This window comes from Diplotaxodon limnothrissa, linkage group LG9 (genome assembly GCF_057381915.1).
Source record: "Diplotaxodon limnothrissa isolate DT_005_m linkage group LG9, D_limnothrissa_male_GT1.1, whole genome shotgun sequence".
Lineage (NCBI taxonomy): Eukaryota > Metazoa > Chordata > Actinopteri > Cichliformes > Cichlidae > Diplotaxodon > Diplotaxodon limnothrissa.
In genome coordinates this window covers 11,301,781-11,326,122 of record NC_140604.1, presented here as the reverse complement: position 1 = coordinate 11,326,122, position 24,342 = coordinate 11,301,781, and the positions used below count along the sequence as shown (strand labels likewise).

At 42.0% G+C, this 24,342-nt stretch overlaps 1 non-coding gene across 1 annotated transcript; it reads left to right on the top strand.

Annotated features, from left to right (window-relative positions):
• Positions 1-1,097: 1,097 nt before the first annotated feature.
• Positions 1,098-1,179, top strand: trnas-aga (transfer RNA serine (anticodon AGA)). The gene has a single exon. It is a non-coding gene; the product is annotated as a tRNA-Ser (tRNA).
• Positions 1,180-24,342: the final 23,163 nt, after the last annotated feature.

Below are 24,342 nucleotides of genomic sequence, written 5' to 3'. Positions count from 1 at the left end.
ATATTTTAGTTACTGTGTTGAAGTTTGGGGGAATACATATGAGAATACTATAAAACCTCTAAACTTATTACAGAAGAAAGTTATACGAATGATTCATAATGTTAAATATAGAGAACATACAAATAAATTATTTATAAAATCAAAATTATTAAAATTAGGAGATTTTAGTGAAATTACGGACACTATTAATTATGTTTAAGGCTAAAAATAATATTTTGCCCTTTAAGTTACAAAGAGTATTTTTAATGTGTTCAGGGGGAGAAGAGAGTAGAAGGAAATTTTATTTTAAGCATCAGTTAGCCAGGACAACACAAAGATTGATGAGTACAACGGTTAGGGGTATACGACTGTGGAACTCTCTTCATTATAATTTAAAGAATTGTATAAGTTTACATTGTTTTAAAAAGTGTTATATGCTTAAAACGATAACTCAGTATGAAGAATGCGAATGAAATTGGAGTTCATTGAAAAAGGATCCTTTATAATTTTTTGTTTTATTTATTTAATTTTATTTTTCTCCTTGTTACTATGTGGAGTGGTATATTCTGATTGTAAATTTGTTGTTTGGTTTGGGTTATGACCGGAGAGAAATGTTAATATTAGTTTGTTCCCTGATTTTTGGTGCCCACTGGTGATATAAGTTCGATTGTAGATAGGGGGCAGGGTTTAATAAGAATATTTTCTTCTTCCTGCTCCTTTTCACACATGGTTGTAGTGCTTTATTGATAGAAAGTGTGGTTGTTTTTTGTTTGATCTGTTGTACCAAGTGTGAAATAAATAAATAAATGAAATGAAATGAAAGATAACATTTTACTAACCATGTACTGATCAGCTCTTTGCGGTGGCAAAATCATCAGCTGTGTGTGTTACTGTTCATGCAAACAAGCAAGCTAATGTCAGCCAGCTAGCTTCAACCGCAGCTGTGCTGCACCGATCTCACGGAACTGCGAAACCACAAGCTTTCGCACCAAAGTCATGCAGCTACCGCATTTACAATCCAGCGTGGCCGTTGTTGTGCACATCCTCCTTGAAAGACGTGTGGCGTAGGACTTGGAAGACGTATGTCTTTCAAGTATGTAGTTCCACAGCCAAATGTGGTTGTTGTGGCCGAGCGGTCAAGGCGATGGGCTAGAAATCCATTGGGGTCTCCCCGCACAGGTTCGAATCCTGTCGACAACGGTCAGGTGTTTTGCGGCAGTCCAGACGTTGATTTGAGAAGAAGCCACGGCATGGAGATCACCTGAGAAGGTGCCAGGAGAAAGAGCCAGGCCTTTGCTTGTGAAAATAGAGCACGCAGAAGCAATGGACCCAGCTATGTCCTGACGAAATTAGGTACATATTCAGTAAACATGGCATCCTTCAATTGGTCTCTTAGCCACCCCAGACATGCCCCCGTGTAGTCGTCCAGGATCCTGTCTGAGTACCGCCAATGACTGATGCATCTGACAAATGCTGATTGCTTTGCAAGAGGATCGGGATTGGAGGGACAGCGGATTTCACCGGGAATGGGACAACAGCAGAAATAGCTTCAAACATCAAACATTACTGCATGAAAAGCACAAAGAGTGGACACATTTCATTGTTTGGAACACTGCTTTTCATTACAGCTCTTTGCATGTAAAAACTTTGCTCTTCTCCACAGCTGGCTGACGGATACGCAAAAGCGCAAGCAAGAGTGGCCACAGACCCACTATGCCGGCCTTTGTACACTCTCTCCATCTAACGATAGAGAGGAAGGATACATTCACTACTTCTAGCTTCCACTATTCAAATTCAGTATTTCCACAGTGTCCTAAAAGCTTCCTGAAAAGCCTTTACACTATTTTCCAAAACGCTGCTGTGCTGCCCCTTTAACCCTCCTCACTTCGCTCACAGTGAGATCCTTCCTGGGCTTGGTGTCATGGTACTCCAAGTTCTTGCCAAACTTTGCAACTGTTGTAGCCCCTATGTGTGCCTGTGCTAACGACAAGAACACTTTCACATGGACTTCAGGTGCACAAGCGAGCTTTGAAGAAGTAAAAAAAACTCCTGGTGAATAGTCCTGCACTGGCACTGTTTGACCCTGCCTTGCGTGTTGTGATCTCTACTGATGCAAGTGACTATGGGCTTGGTGCTGTATTTGCTCAAGTGCAACCTGATGGCACAGAAAAACCTGTGGTGTTTGCTTCCCGCACACTGTCTGCAACAGAACAAAAGTACTCAACTGTTGAAAAAGAAGCTTATGCTTGTGTGTGGGCTGCAGAGAAATGGAGAACGTATTTGTGGGGCCGACGTTTCACTCTGCGGACAGACCACCAAGCTCTGTCAACGCTGCTGAGCACCAAAGGGTTTAATAGGGCTGGCATGCGCATCGCCCGCTGGTCTGCCCGCCTCCTGTGTTTTGACTATGATGTTATTTACCGCCCAGGTTCTCAGAACTATACAGCTGACTGTCTCTCTCGCCTGCCCCTGCCTGTTTCGTCCCATCCCACATCGGATGCAGATCATGAAATGGTAGCCCAAGTTTCTGCTGCCATGTCCTCACTTCCATGTGCGGACTTTGACTCTGCCTGTTCAACTCGCCCTGAACTGGTTGCTTTGCGTTCACAAATACAAAGTGGCGGGCCTGCCTCAATCAAAGCACTTGATGTCACGCTTGCACCTTACTACAAAATCCGTAATGAACTCTCAACCCTAAGTGATTATGTTCTCAGAGGCTCAAGGCTCATTGCACCACTTTCAGTGAGACCTAAACTGATTGCACTGGCACATGAAAGTCACCATTGTGCGCACAAAACAAAGATTAAGAGATCTCTACTGGTGGCCAAAAATGGACTCACAAGTTCAGTCTGCCATAACCTCATGCCTCCTTTGCCAGTCCAATGACAAAACTGCACATACTAATCCTGCTCCTCTCCAACCCGTCCCACTGCCTGATGGACCGTGGAAAAAACTTGGTCTTGACATTGTTGGGCCTTTTGATACTGCAATACCTGCTTGTAGATACGTCATAACATTGACTGACTACTACTCCAAATGGCCTGAGCTTGCCTTTTCACCTTATGCTACTACTGATGATGTCATTCAGTTCCTCTCATCTGTCTTTAGTCGTCATGGCAACCCAGAGAACATCGTAACTGACAATGGTGCACAGTTCACCTCTGTAATGTTCACCTCATTCCTCCAGAATAGAGGCATCTCCCACAGCAGAACATCTGTCTACTACCCAGCTGCAAACGGAGCAATCGAACGGTTTCATCGTGCCCTCCGCACCTGTATCCAGACATCAATCCAGCAGTCGAAACCATGGAAGGCGACTGTGCTGGATTGGCTTCAAGTTTACTGTGCAACACCGCATGCAACTACTTCCCTCTCTCCCTATGAACTCCTGTATGGCAGGAAGATGCGTACTATACTGGATGTACTCCCTTTGCCTCCTGCTGTGTCTCCACTGGATACGTTGCACGTCACTCAGTTCAGAAATATCAGTTGAAAATGCAACGTTACACTGATGGTAGGCGTCACGCACGGAAACCTTCTTTTCTACCAGGAGAGAGTGTGAGGATAAGGAAACCCCACCATGTTCCCAAAGGACATCGCAGATTTACCCCTCCTGTAACAGTAACAAAAGCCAAAGGCTTGAATGCCTTCTTGCTGAGTGATGGAAAGAGTTGGAATGCCACTCATCTAGCACGCTGTCGCCCAGTGACTGAAAAGAACGCTGACACTGCTAGGCTGCACCACACTCAGACTGGCTCACCTACTGCCAGAAGACTGCCACGCGTCAAGTACAAGCCTCGCTGGCACAAAGACTATATTGTAGCATAATAGGTTGCTTGAAAAAGAACATTAGAGAAATGTTATTACTTGTTCTATCTTGAGTTTAAAAAGAACTGATTTTCTGCCACCAATGCACTAAGAAAAAATTGTCATGGAAAAACTGGAATAATAATTTCTTTTCATTTTACGTAGGAGTGCAATATAGTTTCAGGCTTATTAAGCTTTGCTAGTTGTAGTATTCTGATGGTATAACTATTGAGACATTTAAGTTCACAAGTGTATGTGTGACTGGTGGTGTTGTTGATCGGGAGGAAGCAAACAGTTTGTGACATCGCGTCACCCCCGCCAACGAACACCCCAGTCGAGCTTTCAGCCATGTGTGTCCATCACAAGCCCACCACCATGATCTCAGGTCTTGAGGCAACAATCATGAAAACTAATCATTCAATGCAGTCTCTCCTGTAGAGGCTAAGCCCAGGCTTGAAGCCACTAGGGTTGACGTTCGTTGACCAAGTATGTTTGGATAGCTTTTTCCCCTTGAAAACTGCCGTTTAATATTAGACATTCTTGTCTAATATTAAAAATAGACTGATCTGAAACGTGTAAGTGTGACAAATATAGAATAAGATACGAAATCAGAAAGGAGGCAAATATTTTTTCACAGCGCTGTAGTCTGTAAATGATCTTTTGGCTATAGTAGGTCTTTGACTTGTTCCTTTTTTAATTGTTTGTTTAAAATAGTTTTCTCTAGGTTAAGGCGTACGGTCCAGGCCTTCAGAGCAGTGGTCTGACTGTTGGAAAACCCACTGAATTCACAGTTGATGCTTCTGTATTTATATATGTGTATATATGGTATTCTGCTCACATTATGTAACTTCTGTCAGTGCTGTGCTATTTGGAAACCGAATTTCACAGAGGAACCCACCCGAGGGATTAATAAAGTTCTATCTTATCTTAAGCAAGGAGGAAAAGCTCCTCTGAAAATTATAAATTATAGCCCAGGAATATCTGGCTTTGTATATGATCACAAATAGGTTAAATATATTGCATGTACCGTATTTTTCGGACTATGAGTTGCACTTAAAATCCTTTAATTTTCTCAAACATCGACAGTGCGCCTTATGTATGAATTCTGGTTTTGCTTACTGACCTTGAACCGATTTTATGTAATACACGGCGCTCAAAAATCTGTCAAAAAATGTTTTAGTACGACTTTGCTAAGTCACGAAGTCGCACCGCTCGATGGATTGTCGGAGCATCACGGCTACGTAGTCAGGAGCCTCGCGGAGTGATACGTACTGCGCTTCAACATAATATTACTGTATTGTGTGTGGATAAGGACCCCAAAATAGCACCTGTTAAGAGACATGCTGACGAAGCGGATTGCAAACTCAAGGCTGTCAGTCACGTAGTAGAACATGAGAATAGAGCAGCTGTGAGAGATTTCAACATGAATGAATCAATGGTACGGAAGTGGAGGAAGCAAGAAGAAAGAGTTGAGTAAAGTTTGACTTATCTGACTGTTTTGTTTTGCTTAATGCGTTTTATAATCCAGTGCGGCTCATGTATGAAACCAGACCTGTTCATTGACAGTGCTCCTTATAAACTGGTGCGCCTTATGGTCCGAAAAATACGGTGTGTTAAATCTGATTGAACTATAATCCCTCGTCTTCTGCACAGGATGGTGAAGTCAATTCTGTGGCTGTCCAGGTTAAGGATAATAGCAACAGCACATACACCTGCACCTGCACCCCACGTAAGCCTGTGAAGCACACTGATGGTCTCCTGGGGAGACTGATAGTCCATTCAGGGTGAGTATGCACTCACACACACTCACTTTCACTCTGGCATGCAGGGTTTGTCTTTCTTCTCACTGAAAAGTCTCTTGAGTTTTGGTGTTTTATGCCCACAGATGAATATCGGAGCAGGCTGTCATCCAAACAGGACTTTTCAGCCTGCAGAGTTCATCATTGATGCAGGTATATGCTCAGTGAAAGCATAGATACTGTGATATATTTTTTTTCATTTTTTAATCATTCAAATAAAATATTTGTCAGTCTCATCTTTTTTATATTATATATTAGACTACGGTGGGTTGAGCTTTTCCACTGAAGGACCCACTTAAGTGGACACAAACACTGAGGACCAGGAGGATGGCACCTGCAAGGTCACCTGCTGACCCACTGAACCAGGAAATTACATCATCAACATTAAGTTTGCTGACCAATATGCACTGTTAAAAAAAACATCCTAAAACAACGGTAATATTCCGGCAGCTGGGGCGCCAAAATACGACCGTGAAATAACAGAAAATAACTCCCGCATAAAAATACGGTTATTTCCAGTAATGAAAATACAATTAGTTGCGCTAATTTGACATGGGATCTCGCCTTTTTCAAGTGGCGCTAAACATTAAATCAGGAACATGTTAATGTGATTAAACAATGAAATCATCTATAAATAGGGGAAAAAAACATCTTAAAAAAACGGTAATATTCCGGCAGCTGGGGCGCCAAAATGCGACCGTAAAATAACAGAAAATAACTGTCCCATAAAAATACGGTCATTTTCAGTAATGAAAATAGAGTTTGTTGTGCTAATTTGACATGGGATTCTGCCTTTTCCAAGTGCTTTTAGACATTAAATTAGGAACATTTTTACGTGATCAAACAATGAAATTACCTATAAACAACAATCATAATACGTGAATGTACAGAAATATACAGTTTAAATAACAATTGATTGCATGCCCTGAGACAGACTGACAGAGGCGAGGCTGCCATATCGCACCATGGGCCCCTTTGGCCAGCACTAGTAGAGCCGGGGCGCGAACCGGAAATCTTCCGATCACAAGGCAAACTGCCAACTCTTGAGCCACGAACGACCTAACTAGCAGTGATAATAATACTTATGTGATGTAACACAAGCTTATAGGGATCATGTTATATACTTTTCCATAGCATTACATTTGAATTCAACAGTTCAATCTTTCAAATAACGGACAGATATTTGTGAAATCATGATACATTTGTGAATGTATTTTAACAATCTAAATATGCATATGTACAGACAGATACATTTAATAATCATGAAAATTATGTTGTATTACATTACAGTGATTTAACGTTAATTTACATTCAAAATGTGAAGTCAAAGTCTATTTACGTAACTTTAATGATATTCTAGAAGAACAGAACATTACTGTAAAATGCACAGTAAAATACCTTCATATTAGGGTTTTTTCCTACGGTCGCAGCCATACCCGCGACCTTGTTGTTAGTTCACATTCATTGGCTGATGCTTAGCAGCATGTTATTTATATTAATTGCAACTCCTACATCTACATTTCTTTTTCAAAATATATAATTAGCACAGAGTGTCCGTGCAATGTCTTACATTGTGGTATGCAGAGAAATCTTAACAAAGAAGCTCACAAAGAGATTGAACTTGTTATTTAACCCCAAACTGGTAGGGAGAGCTCTTTATTAAAACACTTGCCAGTGCTTCAATGTGCCTCAATGTTCAAAAACAGCACAACAGAAGTCACTCATGGTACAGCACTCCCTCTACAAAACAACAACTGTCAGTGACTCAGCACCACGGCGTAAACACAACATTCAAGATAACAGTTAAAAGTAACGTAACCATAAACAATAAAACAAGAACATCTAAACAGCAGCACATGTCCCAAGGCATGATGGGAGAGAACTAGCTGTTCGCCCAACACACCACAATATGTTTTTTTTAGTTTTTATTCCTATTAATTATATTATCACTTGTTACCTCTGAATTATTGAATCAGACCTAGGTGACATGAAATTTTCAGCAAAATTATAATTCAAATACTCCTTTAATGATTGATTATTCTCATTAATTTTCGAGCATTTTATATATTTTTCCATGGTATTACATTTGACTTTAACAGACCATTCTCTCACATAACAGACAAATATTTGTGAAATTATGATACATTTCTAGATGTATTTTTACAATCTAAATATGCATATGTACAAAAAAATATATTTAAAAAACAAGTAAATTGTGTTTTATTACATCTACAGTGATGTTATGTTATTTTACATTTGACGTGTCAGATCACAGTCTACTTATGTAAATGTAATGATATTCTAGAAAAACAGTACACATCTGTAAAATACACAGTAAAATAATTTGACATTACTATTTTTTGGAACAGTGTAGAATTTAAATGCTGTTTGGGGAAAAAATCATTTAAAAGTGTGAAGGAAGTTTGTCTTCAGGGATGATGGTTTGTTTTAACTCCTCTAACCTTTACTGCTACTGCTCCCCCCTGGAGCCTCCACCCCTGTTTTTACTGCTGCTCCTCCCCCTGCTTCCCCATGTACTTCCTCCTCTGCTCCTTCTCTTGTTACTTGTTACTCTCTTGTTTGCTTCTCTTCCTGCTGCTCCTGCCTCCACCTTTGGGTTTTCCAGGTTTTTTACTGTTTCTGCTGCTGCTGCTCTCACTCCGACTCCTGTACATGTTCCGCTTGCTGCTGCTGCCTCCACCCATGTTTTTCCTGTTGGGCCTGCTCCCACTGTTGCTCCTGCTTCCCCATCTTCTTTCTCCTCTGCTGCTCTCACTCTGTCTCCTTTCCCATCTATGGTTTCCTGCCTGTTGAGGCCTAACGTTGTTATTAATACAAAACTCCAAGTAGCTGCCATCTGGATAGCAGCTGTGACACCCTGACAGTTCAGTACAACGAAATATGTTTCTGAGGCCCATTGAAGACGCGAGTTCGTTAAGTGAATTTATCAACTCCTCTCTGGCTATGGTTCTAACATTCTGAGTTTCAGAATTTGATTTGTCATAAACTTTTGTAAACACAAAGGCTCTGTCTTTGTAACTGTTAACACTAGCATCCCCAGGCTTCTACCTTTCTACCTATAAAACCCGAGAGCAGTCAAATGGTGGAAGTGGCTTCTACCTTTCTACCTATAAAACCCGAGAGCAGTCAAATGCTGGAGTCGTTCATATGTATATTAGGTCGTTACCTAGGAATTCTGGAGGGAGGGGAGTGGGGGTGAGTGATTGAGGGGGGGAGCTGCTAAAAGCTGTGAACTTCCTTTTGTGTTTCATCTTGATGCATTCTCAATCATCCAGGGAAATAAATCTCCAAAAGTCACCAACTTGGAGTGTTTCAGTTTGCCATCTTGGGGAGAAATCAACACACATGGGTGTATGTCCTTTGTTGCTGACATTTATTGATAAAAACAGTACAAAAAACCAACCATTTGTACACATATTTACAAATAATTCAACATTGTCAGCAATCACTCACAATCCTGGCACTGCCACGGTATCTGTCGTCTGCATTTACCACATGTGTACCTGTAGCAGTGAACACATCGCACAGTGGCCTGATTTTTTTTGCATCTGTGTTTGACCTGACACGTGGCCCTTTTTCCAGGGCTCGGTGTGGAGGGTTCTGCCCGAAGCAACTGATCTTTTCTTGCCTTCTTCGCAGCTACATGAGAGTGAGCCAACTCTGTTGCAAGCGCCACCAGGAAGTCCACCCGTCTTTCCTTCGTCCCGGTGCATGCTTGATACAGCACATGTGCATTCAGTGCTGCCATGTCAATCATGTTATAAAACACGGCGACTGGCCAGCGCCGTGTTCCTTTGCGGACAGTGTACTCCCGAACCATCTGGTCCATCACATCCACGCCACACTTTGTTTTGTTGTAAAGGGTGACAGTGTTTGGCTTTCTTTTGGTGGTGTTATCAGTCTGAACCACGCTGTGCATGCTGCTAAGAATATAGACTGTCTTCTTCCGTTTGGCCGCATACGCCGTCAGCGTGGCAGCAGAGGTTGAAAACACCTAAGAAATAAGATAAATTGTTATTTTCATAGCCCTTTTACACACAATGAAACACATAAACATAGAACCACAAAAGACCTGCAACATACCTGAGTGGTGAATTCATTGCGATCTGTCTGTCTAGTGGATTGAGGAATTTCCCTGCGAATCTTGTTGACTGTGCCGAGGATGGTGGTTTTCCGTCCAAGAAGTTTTTGCGCAAGTGAAAGCGATGTGAAAAAATTGTCCGTGGTAACATTTCTGCCCTTGTCTAGGAATGGTTCCATCAGCCTCATTACTACATTTTCAGAAAGTCTCTCCCCGGTGGGACGACTGGGGTCCTTGCCAAGATATGGGAAGACATTGCAAATGTACTTGGATTTTAGGTCGCAAGCCACCCAAAACTTGATCCCAAACTTGTCCGGCTTACTTGCAATATACTGCAGGAAACAGCAACGAGTCTTTGATGGGAAAAGCTGTTCATCAATGGTGATATGCAGACCAGGGTTGTAGCACGTGATGCAGTTGGTGACAAATGATCCCCACACACTGGAAATTGCAGCGAACTTGTCAGTCTTTGCTCGATCACAGCGGGTGGACTTGTCATCAAAGCGTAGGTGTTGCATGATGTTTTGGAAGCGGTTTTGTGCCATAATTCCAATGATCTGTGGGTTTCCCAGGTTTGCTGACCAGCAGTCATTTACCGATGGAAGCCTGCAAACCCCCCGCAAGATCACAATTGCAATAAATGCCATTAGTTCAGGGAGGTCCATGAACCAATGAACATCCTCCGTTTCCCGTGCATGTTGAATAGTCCATTCTTGAATGCTACGAAGCATGTCAAGAGTGACGAAGCACAGGAAGCTCTGAAGGCGAGTCGAGATACTTCTCCTGGCCTTAGCCGTTGGCTCTCCATCTGCAGCGTACGCTTCTATTGGGGTGAAAGGGAGACAGGTCCCCACATGTTCTTCACGCCACACTGTGCCACACACAAATGCATGCATAGATACTAATTATAATTCCAGTATCTCCTCCTCTGTATCAGAATAATGTCTGAAATATCTTACTTACTAACTACATCCACTTACTTGTTTGAAATGAAAAAGGAAATAACATGAAATGAAACTAACCGGAAGACTGATCAGACAGCTCTGAGTCCGAATCCGGCTGAACTGCTAGGTCTTCTCCATCCGAGTCACAAGGGTCGACCTCCGTCAGGATCATTTCCAAGGCTTGCTGAGTGGTGAGTCTTCTCTGCATTTTCTTTCCTTGGAGAGGAGACGATTCTTCAGGGCGATGAATTTTCTTTCCTTGGAGAGGAGACGATTCTTCAGGGCGATGAATTTTCTTTCCTTGGAGAGGAGACGATTCTTCAGGGCGATGAATTTTCTTTCCTTGGAGAGGAGACGATTCTTCAGGGCGATGTTTTATAACATGATTGACATGGCAGCACTGAATGCACATGTGCTGTATCAAGCATGCACCGGGACGAAGGAAAGACGGGTGGACTTCCTGGTGGCGCTTGCAACAGAGTTGGCTCACTCTCATGTAGCTGCGAAGAAGGCAAGAAAAGATCAGTTGCTTCGGGCAGAACCCTCCACACCGAGCCCTGGAAAAAGGGCCACGTGTCAGGTCAAACACAGATGCAAAAAAAATCAGGCCACTGTGCGATGTGTTCACTGCTACAGGTACACATGTGGTAAATGCAGACGACAGATACCGTGGCAGTGCCAGGATTGTGAGTGATTGCTGACAATGTTGAATTATTTGTAAATATGTGTACAAATGGTTGGTTTTTTGTACTGTTTTTATCAATAAATGTCAGCAACAAAGGACATACACCCATGTGTGTTGATTTCTCCCCAAGATGGCAAACTGAAACACTCCAAGTTGGTGACTTTTGGAGATTTATTTCCCTGGATGATTGAGAATGCATCAAGATGAAACACAAAAGGAAGTTCACAGCTTTTAGCAGCTCCCCCCCTCAATCACTCAAACCCCCACTCCCCTCCCTCCAGAATTCCTAGGTAACGACCTAATATACATATGAACGACTCCAGCATTTGACTGACTGCTCTCCGGCTTTTAAAGGTAGAAACGCAAAATGATGACTCCGCGGGGGTCTAAGGTAGAAAACCAAAATGACTGCTCTCCGGGGGTCTAAGTGTTAATCAGTTTATGGATGTTATTGTTACCCATTATGTCTGTACACGTGCTACATGGGGAGAGATAAGAGTAGAGCAGCAGGAAGTTTCCAGCGCTGTTTTGGCTCAATTGTTCTAGTTTTTGAAGAACTCGAAATTCTGCGTGGTTATAGCCACGTTTTAAATCCCTGGCTATAACCATGTTGTTGCTTACATAAACTTCACTGTTTTCAAAGTTTTGTTCCCCAATGACTGTCTCCACTTTTTTTTTATAGCTGTTTTCTCTGAGGATTTCACGAAGTGTGTTGGTGTCTTGCTGCAGCGGGATGATTGCAGCTAGACAAAACTCTCCAGCTATCCTGTACCTGACAACAAAGAGAGAAGAACGCAGAAGTTTTAACACAGAAATTCTGTATTTGCCAAATGAGAAACAAACATCTCAGATCATTTCAGACACGCTACCGGTACTCTGATACCTCTGTGTCTGTCACATATATGTGTCCACAACTTTAGTGATTAGGTCTGCTGTCGAGGTCCCCTCATAACAGACAGCCAGCAGATACTAGTTGTGTTGGTCTAGGTTAGTTAGGGTTAGCTATCCAAAAGTTTGATTAAACTTAAACTGAACCAAATTCAATATAAAGCATCTGTACCAGCCTGAGTTTTTGCCACTTAGCGCTGCTGATAAAAACAGAAACTACTGACAGATGTATAACAGCGTTAATGGGCATGAATTGTGATCTTTGTCTGTGTCAGTAAGCATAAATTTACAGTCATGGTACTAAGAACATACAACACCTGTGAACAGTGTTGGGGAGTAACGGAATACATGTACCGCCGTTACGTATTTAAAATACAAAATATGAGTAACTGTATTCTGTTACAGTTACTGTTTAAAAAGGTGGTATTCAGAATACAGTTACTTTGTTGAAATAAATGGATTACACTGCGGTACTTTCCTGTTTCATTTTGTCGCGGGTCAGGACTGTTTGGGTTTTGTTTGACAGCTACGTTCTGTTGTTCCAGGCGGCAGCGTTACTGTTGCCATGGTTACAGGGCGACGCTCTCTCTCTCTCTCTGCAACTGCGTGTTTCCTGGGTGAGAGAGCGCCTTTTCGTTGTTGTTGTTGTGCTAAGCTAACAGGCAGAATGCTACAAGCATAGCTCTAAAGAATGCAGCATCATGGGCAGTGTAGTCCGTGTTGCAGGGAGAATGGACTGCCATACACGTTATGTGTCATGGTCTCCGCTCCTCGTCAGCTGACAGCCGTCAGGTGCTTTTGTTTTTGTTTACCTTTCTCTCTCACCTCTGCTCTCTCTTTCTCTCTCGCCCTCTTCCATTCTCTTTCTCCTGCCGGGGCGGAGCTCAGCATGGGCTCCTGCCCCTGGCCTACACACCTGGAGGTGATCAGCACACCTGTCGGTGATCATGAGAGATTGGAACCCTTCTTAAGAGGGCGAGTCTGCTCTACTCGTCGCTGGATCGTTGAGCCTTCAGCGTCAGTCGTCCTGTATTTTATAAAGTCAGTTTGTGAGCATGTCTGAACCAGGAGACTAATGGTTTTTTTCTGCCTGTGCATAGATTGCTTCTGGACTTGTTCTTCCCCGTGCCCGGCGACTGAACGGGAGCAAGAGAGATAGAGGAAAGGAGAGGAGATGTGTTAGGACTGAATGGAAACCTTCCCTTCCTGGACTCCTGCCTCTTTCATTCCTGGACCCTGGAACCCCGACCCCTTTTTCCTTTGGCACCATTATGTGTATATATGAATTTCACTGTAGGAAACACTGTAAATAAATGCACCTTTTGAAGATACTAGTGGTCTGCGCGTGAGTCCGATCTACGAAACCTGACATTATGGGTCTGTGAGCGTGAGGAGGGAGAAAAAGGGGAGTGGAAAGGTACAAGTTGTCATCGAGGAAAAATGGGAGCTGGAAGCATGTAAATATAATAATAACCACTGCAGCCAAGAAGAGTACCTGACGAGCCCAGTTGTAAGTAAGCTATTAAGACTCGACTGTACACCGTGTTCGTGTTTTCCTCTGAAAACAATAAGTTCCGTTGGAGCAGCCTTTCAACGTCTCTCTCTGTCTCTCGCAAGAAAAGTTGACCCACGCAACAAAGTAAAGCTATTTTTCGGCTACGAGCCGACAGGGACCCCGCCGTATTAGTCAGAGGTCCCTTTACTACAGTTCGGAGCCGCGGACCTTCAGTAATAGTAATAAATCACAGCAATAGTACATTCACGTTGTTGTAAAAAGCATGATAATATATTAAGTAATCCAAAGTATTCAGAATACGTTACTGTCATTGAGTAACGTAACGGAATACGTTACAGAATACATTTTGGGGCATATATTCTGTAATCTGTAATGGAATACATTTTAAAAGTAACCTTCCCAACACTGCCTGTGAAAGGTTTTACATATCGGGATGTAAATGAAGTCATCTGGTCCTCAGCAGGTCTTATTCAAATATAGCCTCAGATAATCAATACATGACATTTTACACAGTCACTACCATTGAACAGTAGCTAAGCCAACATGCAGAGACAGTCTGAAAAACTAAATGACAGAAACAACCAGGGGCTGGACTCAGTTTTTCACACACTCTGGTTCTGCATTTTGGCATTTTGTTAAATAATGACTAACATGACACACCAAAATGTATTATGTTGTTGTCCATCTCAGGTTGTATTTACTTAATTTAAAGACCATATTTGTTTTTGTTCGGACATGTGAGACTTTGTGTTTTAACCCAGTTACTTTTTTCTAAAAGTGACCTAATGGTTTTTTTTAATTTATGAAGTATGTTTTGACTCAAACACAGCACTCAGCATGTATGACAGCATATGTGTTCTCAAACATGAAAAAACTGTGAATTAGATCAGAGGTGGTGACTATTTCAAAAACTACTGTGAGACTACAAAGGGCCAGATGTGATATAGACCAATTTTCATCTGTAGTTCTTGCAGGTTTATGGATTATTTATTAAACAGATAGGAGCTAAAGCACACAAGCACAGAAAGTAGAATTGTGGCAATAGTCTGGCATTCAAAAAATAGAGAATTCAAGCTCCAGAATATATCAGCAAGAACACATTAAGATTATAAATGACCAGGACTGAATCAGCAGAGTTTTGAAAAACAAGTTTCTGCCACAGACGGTATTAAGTCTGGGTAAACCTGCTGGTGAATTAAGCTGTGTCTTTTCTCTTGTGAGAGCCATACTTTTATGCAGACTCACTGACAAAGACCAAACTGCTCTGGGTGGAAATCCATCAGTTTCCAGGTTTGTGTGCCTCCATATAAATCTTTCAAAACAATCATGGTGCAGACGTGGAAAATTTTACATTTTACTGTGAGACCGGGCTGAACGAATGCAATAACCAGCACATTAAACCAAAACATGGAAGCTAAGGAGACAGTGGTTTTCCTGCCATGGTTAATGACATAATAAATTTCACTCACTCTTTCCTGATGGCTTTGACAACTTCAGTCAGCCAGTTCACATCCACAGCCAGACTGGTTCCAGCTGCCAGCAGGACATAAAGCATGAAGCAGGGCATCAACTTCATCTGCACCGTTGAAAACAACATGTTTATGATCCACTTTAAATCAGTGAACGCCAATAAACAACTAACCAGAGATGAATTTAAGGCAGCTAAATCCAAATTCAAGTAGTAAATCTCAAACTTTCTCACCTTCACTGCTTTGTTTGTCCTAAAACTGCAACAGAAGAAAGAAACCAATGAAATGTAGGAAAGTGAACTCAGACCAAACTGTGACCCAAGTGCTTCACATACCTGCACAGTTGGAAGGTCTGTGATCTTCACTCAGCTGTAAGGAGTGGTTTGATCTGCAGTAGTTGAGGTTTTTATATGAGCAAAGGGGCATGGCAACCTGAAAATGAGGAAGACAGAAACAAAAAACAGCACAAAGATCTTATCAGGTGTCATCACACATGTTCTCTAAAACGCTCCATGTGTGGACACAGTCAGCAAATATGACGAACTCTGTGAGTGCGCCAGCTTTTTACAAGCTTCCACAGATCATAGATCAGCTCAAATGGTGCCAGCCATTATTTGGAGAAAGCTCATTTCTACTGCTTGTATCAGTGATCTCATTCGTTTGGTCACTACACAGAGCTCGTGACTTAGAGTGATCAGTAAATCAACAGCTTTACCTACAAGGTCTGTGTCACTGCAGACCCTGATCCATCAATCAACCTGAACAAGACCCTGAGATACTTACATAAATTCCTCCTTTCAGGGCAACACCTCATCTGTGACCTGGAATAGTTACAGTAGTTACCAAATGATCAAAGGAGCAGTAATATTAATAGTATTAGTATTAGTAGTAATGGTATTAGTACTAGTAGCAGTAGTATGTTAAATTCCTGTTTTGGGGACTTGCTAAGATGCTGAAGTACAGTGATAATAGCTTCATTAACATCTGGAGCTTGAACAGATGAGTGACACAATATACATGAGTACTGTACAATATAAAGCGCCTTGAGGCGACTTTTGTTGCGATTTGGTGCTATATAAATAAAATTGAATTGAATTGAACAGCAGTACTTCAGGTACACATGGGTGTCCTGCTGCATCCGGTCACATCATGCAGAGTTATAGCCAACATAGTTCTCTGGACTTTCTGACACACAGTGGGATGATTAACACAGTTCTTTTTCTAAATATATTCTCCTTTTACTTTAATATTAATTTAATTAATTAATACTTTGTGATACACAAAACTTTAAATAGTTTGTCCCAAAAGGGCACAAACATCAGTACATAAGGATGGTTTCTTCACCCAAAAATATGTTATTACCCATTATCAACCCATTATTAGCACACAAAAACACACAGAGGGCTTCTTTGGCGTTATCTGAATGACAAACCTTTAGAAGAAACAGACTGTGGTCAGTTGAGCTTCCTCATTGTTCGGCTGAGATAAGGGGTAGACTTCTGCTGCACGATGACAAAGTTAAACACTTGTTGTGTAACACTTTTGTGTATCTCACAACTAAAAGCTTTTTATTTAGCTCACACTTAAGCTAACATGCAGAGTCCCCACAGAAAGGCCCTGTGAGGGTTTGAAGCCTCCCTGCTGTGAGGTGACTGCACAAACCAGAGGAGAAGACCTGACAGCAGTAATCCTGCACCACCCAAAGCTGAGGTTGGAGGACTAGTTAAAGTGATTGTTCTGAGGATGGCACGTGTTTTGGCTGCAACCGGCTGACCGTGGTGGAAGTCGTCCCTCTGTGGCTCTGTGAGCGTGAAACAGTCATCCTGCAGAGGCTCTTCATGCAAATAGGATGCAGTTAGCGCAGTTAATCAACATGGCCGGAGCTGCACTGATAAACCATGTTATACAAACAAACGCTATACAGATGCAGACCATTTACCATTTAAATAAACCCCATTTACAGTAAAGTGATTACATCCTCTTACCATGCCTGCCAGAAGTTTCCACTGTAGAAAACGCAGTGTTTTCATGTTCCTGTTGTTTATCAGCACGGTGGCAGGTTAAAGAGACCCTGCTCTTCAGGTTTTGACCAGAATTATCAGATATTATAGGAGTCTGAGGTCGTTTATGTGAAAACCACAAGATTTCTCTCAGTGAGGACAAATATTTTCCCATTTTGATATATAACTTGTCCATGTTGAGGAGCAAATGGGCTCTGAAATCACATTTTTTCAGGTCAAATTTGTGGGTCTATGTTTACATTATGTGATATCATTGCACTGTAACATGAAGGTTCATAAATCCAAACTGTGATAAATATTAAAACACAACTTCAGACTGATAAAATGTAAAGCCTCACTTAGATTTTTGTTTACTCATCTTTTAGACTAGTCTAATTTTTTACTCTAATTTAAATTATCACCACATCAGTTGCCAGACACGTCCCTACTTTTGACTTGTGCTTTTCGTTTGTTAAAAACGGACATGCAGTCTTGTCCTTTCATACATGTGAAGACCATATAAAAGCACATCAACACATGGAGATCTTCACATGTATGAAGGCACAGATGATGTGTTTCCTTAGTTTGGACTAGGGCTGGGTACAGATTTCGATTTCTATAAACAATTAAATTCTGATTTGATTCAATTTTGACTCAGACATTCTTCTTCCTAGCGTTATTCTCGCTCTGCAGGTTCCACTTTTCTGCAAAGCCACCTATATTCAGCACGGTCAGGGGCATCGTTCAGGTTGGCGCCGATCTTCTTCACGTCGTCTTTAATTCGGTCCATCCATCGCCTTTTTGGTCTGCCCCTTGGTCGCCGGCCTTGGGGACTGAGCCGCAGTGCTGTTCTTGCCACCGAGATTTCGTCACTTCTGTCCATGTGCCCATACCATCGCAGATGCGCTCCTTGCATCTTCTCTGTGATTGGTACAATGCCCAGACGCTTTTGGATGTCGATGTTCGTGACGTGGTCCCATCACCCATTATTAACCCATTATTAGCACACAAAAACACACAGAGGGCTTCTTTGGCGTTATCTGAATGACAAACCTTTAGAAGAAACAGACTGTGGTCAGTTGAGCTTCCTCATTGTTCGGCTGAGATAAGGGGTAGACTTCTGCTGCACGATGACAAAGTTAAACACTTGTTGTGTAACACTTTTGTGTATCTCACAACTAAAAGCTTTTTATTTAGCTCACACTTAAGCTAACATGCAGAGTCCCCACAGAAAGGCCCTGTGAGGGTTTGAAGCCTCCCTGCTGTGAGGTGACTGCACAAACCAGAGGAGAAGACCTGACAGCAGTAATCCTGCACCACCCAAAGCTGAGGTTGGAGGACTAGTTAAAGTGATTGTTCTGAGGATGGCACGTGTTTTGGCTGCAACCGGCTGACCGTGGTGGAAGTCGTCCCTCTGTGGCTCTGTGAGCGTGAAACAGTCATCCTGCAGAGGCTCTTCATGCAAATAGGATGCAGTTAGCGCAGTTAATCAACATGGCCGGAGCTGCACTGATAAACCATGTTATACAAACAAACGCTATACAGATGCAGACCATTTACCATTTAAATAAACCCCATTTACAGTAAAGTGATTACATCCTCTTACCATGCCTGCCAGAAGTTTCCACTGTAGAAAACGCAGTGTTTTCATGTTCCTGTTGTTTATCAGCACGGTGGCAGGTTAAAGAGACCCTGCTCTTCAGGTTTTGACCAGAATTATCAGATATTATAGGAGTCTGAGGTCGTTTATGTGAAAACCACAAGATTTCTCTCAGTGAAGACAAATATTTTCCCATTTTGATATATAACTTGTCCATGTTGAGGAGCAAATGGGCTCTGAAATCACATTTTTTCAGGTCAAATTTGTGGGTCTATGTTTACATTATGTGATATCATTGCACTGTAACATGAAGGTTCATAAATCCAAACTGTGATAAATATTAAAACACAACTTCAGACTGATAAAATGTAAAGCCTCACTTAGATTTTTGTTTACTCGTCTTTTAGACTAGTCTAATTTTTTACTCTAATTTAAATTATCACCACATCAGTTGCCAGACACGTCCCTACTTTTGACTTGTGCTTTTCGTTTGTTAAAAACGGACATGCAGTCTTGTCCTTTCATACATGTGAAGACCATATAAAAGCACATCAACACATGGAGATCTTCACATGTATGAAAGCACAGATGATGTGTTTCCTTAGGCTATGTCCACACGTACACGGGTATTTTTGAAAACTGAGATTTTCCGTTTTTGTTTTAAAAAATAATCCCGTCCACACGTAAAGGCGGAAATGAAGGAAAACGCTGCTAGGAACATGCCAAAGCAACAGGTGGCGCTATATTCCTAACCGTGTAGAAATGTTGGCCAATCAGAAGTCTAGAAGCCTCGGTCGGAAATAGTAAACAAAGATGGGGCATAGAAGCAGAACCGAGTCGTATGTGTGGAGGGACAGTAACTGTGTGTGTATATGTAAGCATTTAAACACTGCAGAGAGTACAATTAACAGTAACAGTATTGTAGAAATTCATTTCACCGAAACAATAATGTGGCGCACAGTGTGACGTCAAAAAAGGCGCAATCCTTTGACGCTGCATTTTCTCCGTTTTTCTCGTCCACACGTAAATGCAAAAACGGAGTTTTAGAAAATATCCACCCTGGCCAGCGTTTTTAGAAATCTCCATTTTCAGTGACTGAAAACACAGTTTACGTGTGGACGAAAGTTGCAAACGCATAGAAAAATCTGCGTTTTCAAAAATGCCCGGGTACGTGTGGACGTAGCCTTAGTTTGGACTAGGGCTGGGTACAGATTTCGATTTCTATAAACAATTAAATTCTGATTCGATTCAATTTTGACTCAGACAATCACAAATATTATAATTCTGATCTTCTTCTTCTTCTTCCTAGCGTTATTCCAGCTCTGCAGGTTCTACTTTTCTGCAAAGCCGCCTCCATTCAGCACGGTCAGGGGCATCGTTCAGGTTGGCGCCGATCTTCTTCACGTTGTCTTTAATTCAGTCCATCCATCGCCTTTTTGGTCTGCCCCTTGGTCGCCGGCCTTGGGGACTGAGCCGCAGTGCTGTTCTTGCCACCGAGATTTCGTCACTTCTGTCCATGCGCCCATACTATCGCAGATGCGCTCCTTGCATCTTCTCTGTGATTGGTGCAATGCCCAGACGCTTTCGGATGTCGATGTTCGTGACGTGGTCCCATCGTGTCAGGCCCAGGCATCCGCATTTCCATTGTGTGAAGGGCCTGTTCGTGCTTTGCGGTGGCTGGCCAACACTCTGATCTGTAAAGGGCCACAGGGGGCACTACGCTCTTGTAGATCTTCGACTTGAGGCGGTCGGGCACTCGTTGGTCGCACAGGATGGCAGTGACTTGGTGCCACTTCATCCAGGCCACATTAATCCTGGCTCGCACGTCTGGCAGGATGTTGCCGTCGTTGCTAATCATCGGTCCGAATTACTTGAAGTGAGATACCTTCGCCAAGTCTTCTCCATCGACGCTGAAGGTGCAGTCGGTTTGGGGGCCGGCTTCTAAGTACTCGGTCTTCTTGGTGTTCAACCTCAGCCCATACTCACTCAGGCGTGTCTTCCATTGCTGCATTTGGTGTTGCAGCTCCATTCGGGATTTATCTGCGAGGAAGACATCGTCAGCATAGAGGAGTATCCAAGGGTTGGGAGCTTGGAGGTCAGCGGTCACTGTGTCCATGCAGAGGATGAAGAAAAATGTAAAAATAAGTGTTTCTGGACTAAAACACAGCTGCAGCCGCCTTTGTCTTATTGACTTATCGCAGGGGTCGGCAACCTTTTTGATGAGTGCCATCTAAAATTTCCTCCGAAGTCAATGTGCCATTAGATTGCAGTAGCAATAAATTTAATAACGCTCTATATTAACAGTTACACACTATATAACAGCGGTCTCCAACCTCGGACCGGACCGGTACCGGTCCGTGAGTCGTTTGGTACCGGGCCGCGAGAGTTGAAGCTCAGGTGTGAAATGTATCGTTTTCAGGGTTTTTAATTGGTTTTCAGCGTTATTTTGTTATCGTTTTTATCGTTTACTCGGTTTTCCTGGGTCTTTCCACGTGTGTTATGAATAAATTTTCTTTTTTTCGGTACCGGTACTAGTTTTATTTTGTTGTATTTATCCGCGACACCTTAAAGGCCGGTCCATGAAAATATTGTGGGGCATAAACCGGTCCGTGGCGCAAAAAAGGTTGGGGACCGCTGCTATGTAGAACAACTTTATAGAGTTATATTTGTTTGCAGATGTTGGCAGCTGTCAGTGAATAGTTATCAGCTATTTTGAAACAAAAAAAAGACACTTTTTATCCATAACAGCACTGTACTGTACAACAGAAAATGAAAATGCAATTTATGGTCTCCTTACAACAATGATAAGAAAAAAAAACTGGGCCAATATGGCATGTTTGTTAATACAGAGATACACATGTTAATGTGATCTCTGGTCTCCCACTCACAGACACAGGTCTCCGAGTATCCAGCATTCAGACAGCTACTTGAGGACACTCATGTGAGAGAAAATCTGCTCACACAGATATGTAGAGCCAAATACTGTCAATAAGTCCTCTGCAATGTTCTGAAGACAGTTAAACTTGTCAGGTAGTGATGTCCAGCAGGTGAAAATGCAAGCTCCATGAACACGCACAGCTGTGGATTCCAGCTCCGTTTGTAGTTCTGCAAACTTTCACCTCCACAGTGTCGAGCTTTTCAGTTTAATCAGCTGCATTTCGATGTTGCATTAACTGGCATTAACTTAGCCAGGTAATGCAAGACAAATCTAGCTGCTCATTAAAGCTTTCTGGTTTGATAAAAAAAAAAAAAAACATAGGTCCAAACACCTGAAAGTCCCGAAAACCCATTTTGAATTCTGTCTCGAGCCTACAGATTTATCCCTGTATTTCCGTGGTGCTGATGCTGCTCTAAGCGGAGAGCTCCTGAAGCATTTGAAGTGTTGGAATGTGCAAAGCAGGAACTCCAGCAACACTTGAAGGAAGAAGAACTTTAATAATAGACCAACGCGTTTCGGCTTGTGGCCTTCATCAGGGTCATAGTAAAACATTTTAAAATTGCTTAAATACAAGACAGGAAACAGAAAATTTTTTCAAATTAACCAGTCAAAACTTCATAGATAGGTCAGCTGACATATAATAGGTAGGTATTGGTTAATTGGCTAAGTCACACCCAAGTAAATACTGGACTAGATCATTACTGATGAGGAGGAGGGGGGGGTGACATAACCCCCATACGTCTGAAAATAACACATGCATGAAATGCATAAGGAGGATGCTATAAATATACACACAGGTTTAAAAAAAAAAAAAAGAAAAAAAAAAGGGGGGGTCTTTAATGGTAAAAGCACGTTTGAATTAGAAAACAAGATTACATCATCACATGGGAACACATGGGAAGATCCTTATTTATGTCTCTAAAATGTAAAATATCTAAAATTTAGACTTGAATTGTAGACTTAAGATGAGATGTCTAAAGCGCTACTTCTTCTTTGGCTAAAATAATAAGATTAATTAAATAAATATTACTCATGTGAGAGTAATTTAACTTTAAAAAAAAAGTGAGGTGTAGCTCATAAAAACTCATTGATAGAAAAATCCTCATTCATACCTCTGGGGTGCAGACTCTTAAAACGGAATATCCAAGATGCTTCTCTTTTTTTCCAGATAAAATTTATATTGCCACCTCTTAACCTTTCAACAAGTGTTGGAATGTGGAAATTTCAACATTGCTTGAAAAAACTGCCCACTAGCAACGTCCCTCTCACCAGTAAGCTAATTTATTTTTAGCCAATTACAAGTTGAATCTGGTAGTTGGGGTTGTTAGCTAAGATACCGTCATTAAGAAGCGGCACAACTAATGTGTCTATGCGAGCTAATTTGCGATGTGCACCACTGGCCTGGTGATTTATTTTTTTAATGCACCTTCTCAGATTAACTCACTGCGTGTCGTGCTCAGGGCTGAACTGGAACGAAGAATCCGCATTTTGACTAGAGACCGGCCCACCAGGTATTATAGGAAAAGCCATAAAGCCTTTGAATGAAAACAAACGCTGTTGTGACAGTGATTTACACTGTCTTGTTGGTATATGTATGATTTCTATACATTTTATGTCAGATAAAAACTTTGGTTGTAAGATTCAGATCATTATTTATTAAAAGCGAGACATTTTAAATGAGAATAAGAAAGAAAAGTATTTCTTTGTACCCCCTTTCCCTGTTAATGCCCTACCTGGCCACCCCTGGCAAAACTTTGCCAGACCCGCCCCTGCACAGTTACCAGCTGTCAGCTACGTAGAAAAGGATCCTGGTGTTATTTGTCTCTTCATTGGTTTCATCTTCGTGTTTCCCTCTCCCCAGGATATCCAAACCGATATCATGACCAGAAGCTTTTACAGCTGTGGCTCCAGCAAACATCAACTGATACTAGAAATTAATATCAATTAAATTCTAAAAACAGCTTATCAAACTTAAACGTGCTGCTGTTGTTTAGCGCAACATCCGCTGGTTTCCTCTTTCCGGCACAAAGTGGGCGATAAACAAACAAGAGAGAAAAGCCGATCAGCTGATCATTGATCAGTTTCATGATTGAAGTAGCAACAGGAGAGAGAGGGGGAGAGAATGAGAGAAGAAGAAACAGCTGACAGTGTAAAGATACAGGATAACTCCAGCTTTGTGTCTTTTTCCATGCTAACTGAAATCCGGGACAAACTGTGTTCCGTTTCACCTCAATACGAAACGCGTAATATTTTCTCTGAATACGGGACGATTCCGTTTTTTACGGGACGGTTGGCAACTCTACTAATTAACCTTATGAACAAAATAAAGTTCACTATCAGTAACATCATAGCAAGTTCAGTTCAGCTGACACTGGCGGGTCTCTCCTCCTCCTGCCTCCCCTTTCCCTCATCCACCTGCTGGCCTCCGTGGAAGCTCCACTATAGCCACCACCAAACAACTGAGTTATTTTTATAAACATTAGCAAGCATCTGGCCAATCCACCTCCTTTCATTGTTTAAAATGCCCGGTATGCCCGATGGCCAAGTCCAGCAATGGTCATGCCATCAGTTAACCCTTCTTGTGCCAACTGTGGCATGCATGCCCAGGGTTGCCG